The sequence below is a fragment of the Poecilia mexicana genome, unplaced genomic scaffold (assembly GCF_051168715.1).
Source record: "Poecilia mexicana isolate PSO_F unplaced genomic scaffold, ASM5116871v1 scaffold_2, whole genome shotgun sequence".
NCBI lineage: Eukaryota > Metazoa > Chordata > Actinopteri > Cyprinodontiformes > Poeciliidae > Poecilia > Poecilia mexicana.
The window spans coordinates 52,505,867-52,518,179 of NW_028263371.1; the positions used below are offsets into that span (position 1 = coordinate 52,505,867).

The window sequence follows — 12,313 nt, forward strand, 5'->3', positions numbered from 1 at the left end:
TAAATATAACCTTTAGGAGGCAGATACACTAATAAAATGCATCAGAATCAATTAGTTAAAATACATGTAAAAGTGTGTTACATCAGTAGTTTAAATATATATAGTATTAGTATCTTTTTTTAATATGTTTATATTTTTACATTGTTTAGTTTCTTCAGCCATGTTGTTCCACAGTCAGTCCAGAGGTTGATTTACACGTTTCTATAGATCTTAGTTTTTAGTTTTTTATTCATATCATCCCTTAGATCATTTCCACCTTCTCTTTCTCTGAACAATTCTTGGATGTTTTATGGCAGTAGATTGCACCTTCCTCTGTACATCCTCACTGTTTTAAACTTCATTAAATCTAGAAATCTTAATGCACAATTAGTGTCTTCTTTGTATATCACCTAAAATATTCTTGTTGCTCTTTTCTGAAGTGTGATTATCGGCTCTAGAGTTACATTCCTCCAGCTGCTCTGCTCCAACCCGGAACAATGAAAACTGGTTTTACAGACGGACGCTGGGACAACAGTAGTTACATTTTTGCTAGCTTTCAGTTTGTTGAGAGAGACGGTTTCAGAGAGTCATTGTGAAATTGTTTGCAAAGATTTGGTGTTTTTAAACACAAGAATTGGAGCGATTTACTGTGTTTCTGTTCCTCCTTTGTGGTAAGATTTTCTTCCTTTCCCTAAACCAAAGTTTATTCAGTTTATCTGATTCTCCTTCAGTTTGTAAAGAATTATTTGGGTACAATCATGAGCTGGGCTGTAAATTATAGTTAGAATCTTGCTTTCTATCAGAAAAAGATTTTTTCTAGTTGATTGTGAATAATGTCATTCTCAGAATAAAAAGAAATGAAATATTGCACATAAAGATAATCTGTCTAGTAACTGTATTATGCAGAGATAGAATTGTAGAATCAGAAGTTTCACAGCAAATGGTACAATTTACAAAAACACACATATACACAACACTCGTTTGTGTGTGTGTTTTTTTGTCTTGTATAAAAATGGCTTCTCAATGATCTAAAAGCAATAGAAAAAGAAAAAGCATTAAAAAACAGGCTTATTTACTGGATCCTTTTATCTTTGACAATTTTAACTTTTTTACTGCTTTTCTACCTCATCTTATTAGCTGCCATTTAAAACTGCAGTCCGTCTGCCTGAAAGAGTCAGAGTAGAGTGGACGGAAAAAACAGGCAGGATTGTTCACAGGTATGAGGGGGAGTCAAATGGTTTGTTAAGGACTGAAAAGCAACTATGGCGTTACAAAGACCGAACAGAGATGAAGGCAAAATTTAAATCTGGAGACTTGAGTTTGATTTTGAAGAATCCCACAAACGGAGACACAGGAACCTACAGCTGCACCGTCTACAGAAGGGACAAAGTCCTGACCATGAAACAGGTGGTGCTTAATGTCAAAGGTCAGTACTGTACAGGTGCCAGTCATAAAATTAGAACTTCATGAAGAAGCTGATTTATGTGTATTACTTTCATCATTGTTAAGGAAAAACATAGAACTGATATTGAAGTTGTATAAAATCCAATTTACAGCTTGCTTAAATTTTCTGTCCAGAGTGCTGGACAGTCTTGATAGATGAACCTGACATATTCAGCATACATCACAGCTGAAGGATAAAAGGCAGGTCATTGATTAACTGAAAACAACAACGGTCCTCAGCAGCTGCCCTGTGGATCTCCACAATGTAATTTCTTTATAGATAAAAACTGCCATAAAAATTGAATGTATTTTGGTGCTAACTCATTCAGTGATTTGTAAACAAAACTGGGGAAATTTGTTTTAGTAAAAATACAGGCAGCAGCTGCAGCTGTCTGATTGTTATTTCAGCCAGGCCTGTGAAGACACTATTACAGTAATAAATGCAACTAAAAATAAATGTGTCGAGCAAACTGCAAAAACCTCTGAATCTCCCCCACTAACTTGACCTATGAACCTGCCACCTCTATTCCACCGGACAAAGCTGTGATTGCCAATCTCCTGCTAAACAGGTGAAAATAGATTATTAAAGACTCATTATTACTCCTCTCTGTACGTCACCAACCGTTAAAAGATGTAATCATTAACATTTTGATCAATTCAGGAGAGACTGATTTAAAGTATCAGTATTTATTGGAATAGTTGGATTTTACTATTCGAATAAAAAAGTGCAAACAAAATACGTGTATTTAATATGGAAGAATTATAAGAACATCTTAACAGAAGAGAGACTTGATATTTTAAAAAATTCATAGTTTAATATGCAGAGAATAGGTTTAAATATTCAACAAAATTAATAAAATAAGAGACCTTTGTGTTTCATTAAATTTTTTAGTGGTGCAGTCTAACTTTTATATTCTTTACATATTTGTTGAAACTGTCACTATTCCATGACAGTATGGCATGACAAAGATAATCTGTGAAAAATGAAGCTCCTCTGCCCTCTTCCAATGCTCCCAGTGACAACTAGAAACAACCAATCAGAGCAAAGAGGCCGCTCCCTCTCTCTGACAAGCTGCAGCTAGCACAGCCTGTTCTGAATGCTCAGGCTAGTTAGCATGGCCACTGATGACAGCTGATAAATAGTTTTCCTTTAAAGATGAGTTGTTTCTCCACCATTAGCACATTTAGCAAGGAGGACATTAATTTGATTGACTGCGCCAAGACCTTCCTCATGGCTCTGATTGGTTGCTTTTGAGTGGCGCCTTCCTTCTGGCGACAATAGTAACTCAGGGAGGATGCGGAGGAGATGGATATTTTCATAGATTATCTAACAAACTCACAACATGGTGACAGTTTTAACAAGTATGTAAAACATAACATATTTTTAAAAGTTACATACTGCAGCTTTAAAGGTTTGAAACAAAAGCTTTAGAAAAAAATGGTTTCTTTTCATTAAATTTGATGATATATATCTCAGGCATATTTAAATAAAGGATAATATTCAATAATAACTTGTCAAACCAGAAACAGTCAACTGTTCAACACTGAACAACTGCGCTTTTTTCATATTCTGACATTCTTCTAATTTTTATACAGGTGGAGAAAGTTCTGGAACCTGTGACTCATTTATCGTTGCAATAGCCTTTGGGACTTCATACACTAGGTATGCCTTTAGCTTAACATCAGGAGAGGAAGAAGTGGATCCCATTTTAAGAAGGTGGGGAAAAGAACATGGACTCGACACCCCGAAGACTCCAACCTGCATCCTGTTTAATGAACATGAAGAATTTATAGCGTTTGGATATGAGGCTAAAACAGCATACATCAATATGAGAGGAGAAGATGCAAAGAAACATTATTTCTTTGAGAACTTCAAGCTGGCCCTCTATTGCAGAGTAAGGATTTAGAAACATATATATCCCAAAAATTCATCACAATATAAACAATGCAAAAAACAGAAGAAAAATAAAAATCACATGACCAGCACCTGCATATTTGATTATCAATGAGCCATTCTTCGTTAGCTGAAAATGATTTAAAAGACTCATATGTTCTTATGTTCTCTGATATTTTAATCCAGTCATGAGAAGCTTTAACTGAACATGAGTTCTGACCATATATACTACATCTGTAGGGACAGAAAGATTATTGCAGATATTAATATGGATGAAACTGAAGCTCTTGTCAGTTTCCTCAATATTAACAAATATTACAGACAATTATTCTGAAATAATTATTCATAACAACATGAATTAATATGAAAACAAACAAAATATGAAAACCTTCTGTTTTTCATGATAAATGTGACTTATTTTAACTGAAACATCTTCTTGTGTGGAAATTAGTAAAGTACCAAACGCATTCTTAGAATTCAAAATTCTTTTCACATTTTTTAAGAAACTTACCAGGGAAATCACCATTAAAGCAGCCAATGGGAAGGAAATGACGGCCCTGAAGGTTTTTACAGAAGCTCTGAGATTCCTGAAGGATGACGCTCTGAAAACCATTAACTCCAGAGCAGCAGGAATGAAGTTCGATGTCTCTGACTTCACCTGGGTCCTGACTGTTCCAGCCATCTGGGATGAGTCAGCAAAGCAGTTCATGAGAGAAGCTGCAATGCAGGTTCATATTTTTAGAAAGTCTTACAACTCTCAAAAGTTCAGGGAGATGAAAGTCTTTGTTTCTCTTCCAGGCAGGTATTGTATCAGAAGGAACAGAGGACAAACTGGTGATCGCACTGGAACCAGAAGCTGCTTCAGTCTGGTGTAAGAAGCTTCCAGCTGAGGGTTTCATCACACAGAACCACAGCAGAGACTCTCTGGATCAGACTCCAGGAACTCAGTACATTGTTGCTGAGTGTGGAGGTACTTTGATAAAAGATAAGATATTGTCAATAAAAATGTTTCTAATATTATTGAAAACTATGTAACCACAATTATTAAGGGTTTAATATTGATAAATGAGTGTAAGGATGCAGTATAGAAAATCCAGCAACAAAACACATTTGTTTGTTTTAGAAACATTATGAAGCAACCTCTGAAAGTCATTTGAACTTCTTGTTTTTGTTTCAGGTAGAACCATTGATATCGCTGTTCATGAAATCCTGAAAGGAGGAGCCGTAAAGGAGCTGCACAAGGCCTCTGGAAATGATTTGGGAGGACAAACTGTAGACAGAAAGTTTAAAGTGTTCCTCAGAGAAATATTCTGTGATGGAGTCTGGGATGAATATGAAGAAAATTATCCCAGTGAGGTTCAGAAAATGATGTATGACTTTACCCGTCTCAAACAGGTAGATGAGGATGTTCAGATTACCTGCCAATTTAATCTGGGACAACTGGCTCAAAAAAATAAAGATGTAGAAAAGTTCTTTGAGAATGTGGAGGGCGCGTCTTGGCAGGGTGGATCTATCAAAATTTCAAGAGAGAAACTGAGGTCTTTCTTTGAAGAGAGTCTGCAGGGCATCACAAAGTGTCTCAATGAAATCTTTAAGAAAGGTTTCAGAATTGAGTTTATTCTACTAGTAGGAGGATACGCTGGAAGTCAAATCCTGCGTCAATGCATCACTGATCAGTTTGTTGATCAGTGTAAAGTTCTGTGTCCATTCAGAGCTCAGGAGGCGATTGTAAAGGGAGCTGTACAGTTTGGAAAAAAACAGGAGGTGGTGGCTTCTCGAAAAAAGTGACTTCACTTATGGGACTAATATCTCTGAGAAATATAAGTTAAAACATAAACCAAAAAAGAAATATATGGCTGACAGGGATGAAATGTGTTTTGATGTTTTCATGACACTTGTGTCAGAAGGTGAGGATGTTGGCTGGGATGAGATCAGAACACATACTTTGAATCCTGTCAGAACAAATCAAACAGCAATGACTTTCACTTTCTTCCACACAGAAAGAAGAAATGTGAAGTATGTTGATGAGTGGGGAGTAGAGGAAGTGGCTTCATTTGAAATAGACATGCTGGATGTTACAGGTGGAATAAATCGTAAAGTCTTGTTGCAAATCAAGTTTGGTTCAACAGAGATAACAGCTACGGCCACTGACGTGACCTCAGGGTCAGAAAAATCTATCCAGATGGACTTCATGATAAAATCATAAGGATAGAATCCAAGCATTTAGTTTATAGCTATTTTCTCACTTAGAAACAATCTTTGTTGCTTTTTCACACATTGAACAAAATACAAAGAAAAATAAAGCACACTTGCAATATATGTGTTAAAGAAATGTGAAAACAGAACACAGACATGCGAGTTCCTTCAATTTTACAAATGTCTTCAAATTGAAATTACATACATCACACATCTTTGTTCCTACATCTCTTGCCCCGAGCTACAGAATTAGATAAATTACACAGCCAGATTTTTAAGTGTGGTCTGGTAACAAATATGAACATTTGAAAGGTCAGTGAAGTGCATCACATCACAATCCCACCAGTCTTACTTCTGACTCCACACCCAAACAAACTTCCCTACAGAAGTTGCAGAAAATGCTCCACAAAAGGCCACTGTTGTCACATTTCTTGCAAAATTAATCTTTTAAATAAATAATATAAGATGTTCAAAACTGTGTGTGTTAGCTACTTAAGGTCTGAGGAGGACGGATCCTTCATGACATGATCTGGCTGCCCTAGATGGGTCATAATAGTAGCCAGTCATTCCTTTACAGTTTTACTGCATGTTTAGTCTTCACACCATGCCAGTTGTTTGTTTTCTGAAGACACTTCTTCAGGAAGTGATGTCTTTCTATACTATCCAATAAGGTGAGATGATGAATCATTAGATTTCTGAGTTTTTGAAATGAAGCCTCTGATTTTGAGAAAAAATAATAATAATTTTAATATAATTATAAAAAAATATAATTCTTATATCTTTTGTCTCCTGTTCTGACTCATTATGCAGATGAGGAGGGGGCTATTTTAAGGTTTAACTTTTGCCTTTTGGATGATAGCATTAAACTATATATTTATATCAACAATGTAAAAAGAACAAGTGAAAATATAAGAAAATAAATTAATTATCTAAAGCTTTCCTTTGAAGGTTAATTAGTGCATTATAGGTGTTTATTCATTGGACCATTTAAAAAATTCTGCTTTTATTTTTAATCATGTCATTTTGGTCCTCCATATTCAATTGGGGAAATAGAAGATAATGTTGTACTTCATACTGGAGTACAACTTCTATATTCTGGAGGTGCCACATTCTTCTATTCGAACAATTTTCAAAAAGTGTTGGCTGGACGGGGCTGTCCAGTCATCAAACTGTTCAGGAGGAAGATGGGTTCTGTCTTAGATATGAATGTTTTTCTGAAGTAAATTCAGCAAATCATCCTTGGAATAAAATCAAAAGACCTTTAGAAGTTACTGAAGATGGGAAGATGGTCATCATCCGCAATGCAACAAGTTCTACCCCAACATGGACTGAAAGGCCAGGCTTTTGTAACATTTACCAAGAAATGGCATGGGTTGTATTGATGTCATGGGAATGAAACATTTCTAATAATTACTGTTAAGCCTTTTGGATGTGAGTTTGGAGGGTCTCTTTGTCATCACCTTAATCTTTAGCTCTTTCTGCAGATCTCATTTTAGTCCAAACTGTTTGGTGTGACATTCCAAAATATGTATTTGGCTTCTGTAAGAAATCAATCACAAAGGCTGTTTTAGTCATGACATATGAGGACTGACAGTTTGCTTTTGATCTGGACCTTCTGGAAATGTTTATGTTTTGGGCTGAGCTGCACCTCAAGCTGCTGCAATACATATAAAACTATTTGTTTGTAAGAAAGATATGTAAAACAAAAGTCAAGTTTCGGTTTATAAAATGAACAAAAAAAACTTTAATGGTTAAAACAGTTTCTCTATTAATGTAAGATGTAATTTGTGTTATTTCTGTCTTCAATGGGCATGGCTCTTCTCTCTTGCTGCCTCTAGTGACAATCTTAGGTCTCCTTCCATTTCCTCTGTCTCATTTGAGAACCTATGCAATAACTATTCAGTTTGTGTCAAAATCCTGTTGTTTGGTCAAAAGAATGGGAAATATTTAAATAGGTTCATTGAAGTGAGATCAGGTTAAGCTAAACTAAATAAATTGTATTTAAACCTAGTAAGTATCTTTATTCCTTAATAAAACTCTTAATTTAACAAAATTGGTCTTACAGACGTTGAGAAGGGGGATGAGTTGGAATAGAAAATGGATGGATTTCTGCCCAGTTTTTTAACAGCGCTCTGGTGTCACGCCATCTGATGGTCAAATATTTTGTGAAATTTTGGTTTGAGAGTGACATCAAGTGGCAACAAGCAGAAACTGCAGTTTCATTAGGATCATCTTCACTACTGGGTGGACAGTGTAAGAGAATAAACTCATCCATATCACCCATTATTAGATTAAAACATTAAACTAGAAATGTCTTTTTTTGTAAAACCATAGAAGAATTTTTTTTTCTTTTTTTGCCATTTTTATATATTTGTTATATTTTAAATGTCATGAGGTGAAAGTAGAATCAAAGTAAAATCATTTGTTTGTATCCACAAACTTGGATACTAAAGCTGATTTTGATTGTTATGTGACTGAATATTGGTGGGGTCATGATGTTTACTCTTATAGATAAAATAAAGATGTCTTAAAGTTTTGGCTCATGTGTTTTTGCTTAATTTCCAAACTTTTTATTCAGTGGTTTAAGCTTCAGCCTAAACCACTTTTAAACTAGAAGTTTTGTGAGGTCATTCGAAGAAAAAAAAAACATGGCTTTGAGTAAAATTATTTTACACAAAGTTGCCCAATCAATTTGCTAAGACTGAACATTGAAAGACAGTCTCTGTGTATAAGTGACTGATTATGTATCCAGAATATAAACTGTTCATCGGTTTATTACATTAAAGAAATATTTTATTTCTGTGCTTGCGAACAGTGCATTTTAATGAACAGTCATACAAATGTTATGCCAGATTTAACTACAAGTACTGTCAGCTGTCACAGTCTTTTGAACCTGAGAAGGAAACATTAATCTTGTCTAGTTATTCTTCTAGAACCATTTCAGGTACATTTACTAACCTTATGAAGTCCAAAGGGCTTGATGGGGACCAAACCCCAGTCCTAATAGAGTCAACCGTCTTGTTTAGGGTTAAAATGTCTGGGTCAGATCCACATGTTTGGTACATCTGACAGAAAGCAAGTGTGTTTAGTAATTTTGTCTGAGAGTGAAAAATTACAACTACTCTTTGAAAGAAACTCTGTACATTAAAAAGATGCAACGGGGAAAGATGTTAATCATTGAAGGACACTTTAAGAGTAGGAAGATCAGATAACAGTTTAACTTCTATACAAACTGAAGCAGGAGGTGAAACAAGACAACTTAAGACATGTTTTCCACACTGGATTGGTGATCAACGGAAAGTAACAACAAGCAGGTCTGGAATGCACAGGTATGACTGAACTATGTGAAAACTCTGGTTGGAGGACTGTTTGAGTCAGAATGAAGCAAGAGCTCACCATGTTTTGACTTGTTATCTCAAGTTGCCAAGAAATAAAACCACACCTTGAAGATTTGCTCCAGCGTCTTCATTTGATTACCTGCTGAAGTCCAACTTTCCAAAACTGAACATAAAATCAAGACATGGGTTAAAAATGTTCTTCTGTTTAGCTTTCACTTCCTCCTGACAATCTGAGGGCAGCTGAGAGTTTAGATAAACTAAAATCAAACTTAAGATTCACCTATTTAGTAGATGTAGTTTAAGTCTAGTTTTAGTATTGTCTTTTGTACTTTTTGCCTATTTTATACTCTTTATAGTGTGTTATTTTGTTTTTCTGTTGTTCATAATTACATCAAGTTTGGTTATATCATTGAAGTATATTGTTATTTGCCATTATAGATTTATCATCAGGTTTACAATGAATAACTGTCTCACTAGAAGCCAACAGGCAGAAACTAAAAACATATAAACATGTGGTTAGGACTGTAAGGTAGACGGACAGAAGCTAACAAACACTTGTTTCTGAATGTTCCACCTCTCGATTTGGAGAGATGGAACAGCAGATGGAACCGTTCCACACTTTGATGACCCCCTGTCTGCTCGTTAACAGTCATGGACTGGCTACAAAGTCCATTGAGTGACTGAAGTTAATCCATCTAAAGGAAATCACACCTGTAAGTTGTCCACTGGGGCAGTGAGAACCATTTTGAGCTTAAAGCCTCATCTTACCACTTGCATCAAAGCATACCTTCTCACATTAATATCAACCTCTTCGTTTTCTCAAGAATGAGTTACACTTCCTAAACAGGTAACACTTTATTTATTTATTTAGTTTAGAAAATGAGCAAAAACATGACAAGGACACGTTAGTAGTTGGGTAAAATCTGATCCAAACATTTAAAACTTTGGGAGTCCATGCCTGAAACAAGTAAGCAAAATACTCAGACCCTCAATATGCAGCAATGTGTCAAACAAGGAACTGATTTTTTCCAGGCTGCCTTGAAGGGCACGCAAAAAAGTTTTGTCTCGTGTTACTAAGTATGTTTTTTTTCTCGACCAACACATGGCAATAGTAGAAATACAATTTAGAGATTTTTCCAAGTCTTTTTTCAAACCCTGGAGGGCAAGTGAAAAAAATATCTTCCATGTCATTTATTCAGTGTGTATTTTTATAACACTTTTTTTGTCTACAAAAAGGCTGGGCCCACCAGCTATAGTGAAGTGCAGAAAGTTAATTGTTGTTTAACGTTTAACTTTCAGCTCTAAATCCATTCAGCTCTAAATAACGCTGATCCAAAAAAAGTTAGGAAACTGTAGATTGTTTCTTTTCTTAAAGCAAATGTCTGACTCAAATCTACAGTAATTTTATCTATTTTACTTTGTTTTATTAAACATTGTTATGTCTAATTTGTTGCTTTTTTTCAGGTTGAAAGGGAAAGTGAAATTGGCCTCCATAGTCATACAGCCTGTGTAAATTACTTTTACTACTTGACATTTGATCACTAGCAGAGTGAAATTTTAGTAAGCTTTCAGTGCACTCTGTGAAGCATTGTCAATGAGTTTCAAGGATTTGGCTTTTGGACATGTAGGAAGATGGAGCTGTTTGCTGTGTTTCTGTTCCTTCTTTATGGTAAGATCTTCCTCTTTCCATGCTTAGATTTATTAAGCTGATCTTCCATCTTTCCCTTTTTTGCAGGCAGCAAAGTAATTAGAGGATACACTACATGCTCCGCAATACTTACTTATGTAGAACCTTGCTTTCAACAAGACAGAGTGTCAATTTCTTACAGCGTACTATGAATTATGTCATTCTCAGAATAAGCATATATAAATGCATTATGCAGACGCATATATGACATCATTACTACATTATGCTCTTGCAGAAAATTACAGCATATGGATCCCAGAATCAGAACAAAATGTGAAATGCTACAGATGGAACAAAAATCTTTTTTCTAAATCAAGAATAAAAACCTTATATTTTGTTTAGTGTTTTCTTCAATTAATTACTGGAACTTCCTTTAATTTAGTCTGCATTAAAACTTTTAATTACTTTCTTGTACTATGTCCTGCAATATGATGCTTTTTTGTCCAGTGTTTTATATTTTTGTCATGTGAAACACTTTGAACTGCCTTGCTGCTGAAATGTGCCATACAAATAAACTTGTCTTGCCTTTGGTTTCAAAGTAAGACTCAAACCTCTGCAAACTTTAACATCTGTTGGAGTTTTTGACACTTTCCATAGTGACATGATTCAACACAGACTTTTCCCGCCTTTTTTAACAAACATCACTCTGCACCACAGTGAAGTTCTATGTTAAGAGTCCCATGCAGTCTGGAGTGTATGGCTGTTGGAATAATGGAATATAAATGGAGATGTTCACACATTCCCAGTGTATCTTACAGTCATTTCTCCCAGTTCTTCAGATCAACTTCAGTTACTTGTTTTCCCTCACAGCTGCACTAAGTTTCTAATCAATCACCTGCTTCTTGTTCAGAAATCAACTATTCTTCAAATCCCAGTCAGACAGCTCTTGATTAGATCCTCCTGTCAACATAATGTTATGCCACCAGCCTGTTTCTCTTGTGTCATTGTGGAGTTATACATGGACATTTGTGTAAGTTTTTGTTTTTTCTTGATTTTTAAGTAAACTCTTTGAGTTTCATCAACTTGCATTTGTGTACTGTAATTCGTCATTTTATTATAACATACCCAAACTCTGTTGTTGTTTGCAAAACTGCAACAGAGTTTTAAAAACTGACATTGTCTAGCAGAGTGTCTCTGCTTGACACATTATGCAGAGAACCATATTTCCCAGCTATCACACTAAATCTGTAAAAATTAAAGCAAAAGATTAAGTCATTCATACACTTTATTTGCAAAGGTGTTTACTTACCTACTCCACTACAAGATCTCAGCCACTCTGTTACAGGACATCAGGATGTGAAAAAGTTTATGGCAGCACACATTTCATACTCATTTTCCTAATGAAACACTAAAACAAAAGAATAACCTGGATGGATGGATGGATTGAGCATATTGTGCATTCATGGAATTCTGCATAGGTACCCGATGCTTCAATATTCATAGGGCCCTTTTTTGTCTTAGTCTTGCTGTATTTTGGTACCAGCAAAATACAGCAAGTGTATGCACTGTTTGCATGAAGGGGTAGGTGTAAAATAATTTAGCTTTATTTTTAGATTCAGTAAGTCACATGATGAAGAAGCTGTTGAAGAAAAATCCATATTTTTTAAGAAAAATATCAGTGTAAAACAGATTAATTAAAATCTCTGATAAACTGGTGTGTTTTGTGTAGTAACAAAACGCACCACTCCTCATAAAACTACACAATTACAGCAGGTATTTCAAAACATAAGAAACTTTTACTTTGAAAGTCAAATTATGAGATCGCCTGCACTTTTT

General features: G+C 35.2%; 1 pseudogene across 1 annotated transcript; it reads left to right on the forward strand.

Annotated features, from left to right (window-relative positions):
- The first annotated feature begins 509 nt into the window (after window positions 1-509).
- LOC148160927 (heat shock 70 kDa protein 12A-like) lies at window positions 510-8,048 on the forward strand (annotated as a pseudogene). Its single transcript, XR_015761960.1, has 6 exons — window positions 510-650; window positions 1,117-1,405; window positions 3,019-3,317; window positions 3,820-4,044; window positions 4,115-4,286; window positions 4,494-8,048. The product of XR_015761960.1 is annotated as a heat shock 70 kDa protein 12A-like (transcript).
- Window positions 8,049-12,313: the final 4,265 nt, after the last annotated feature.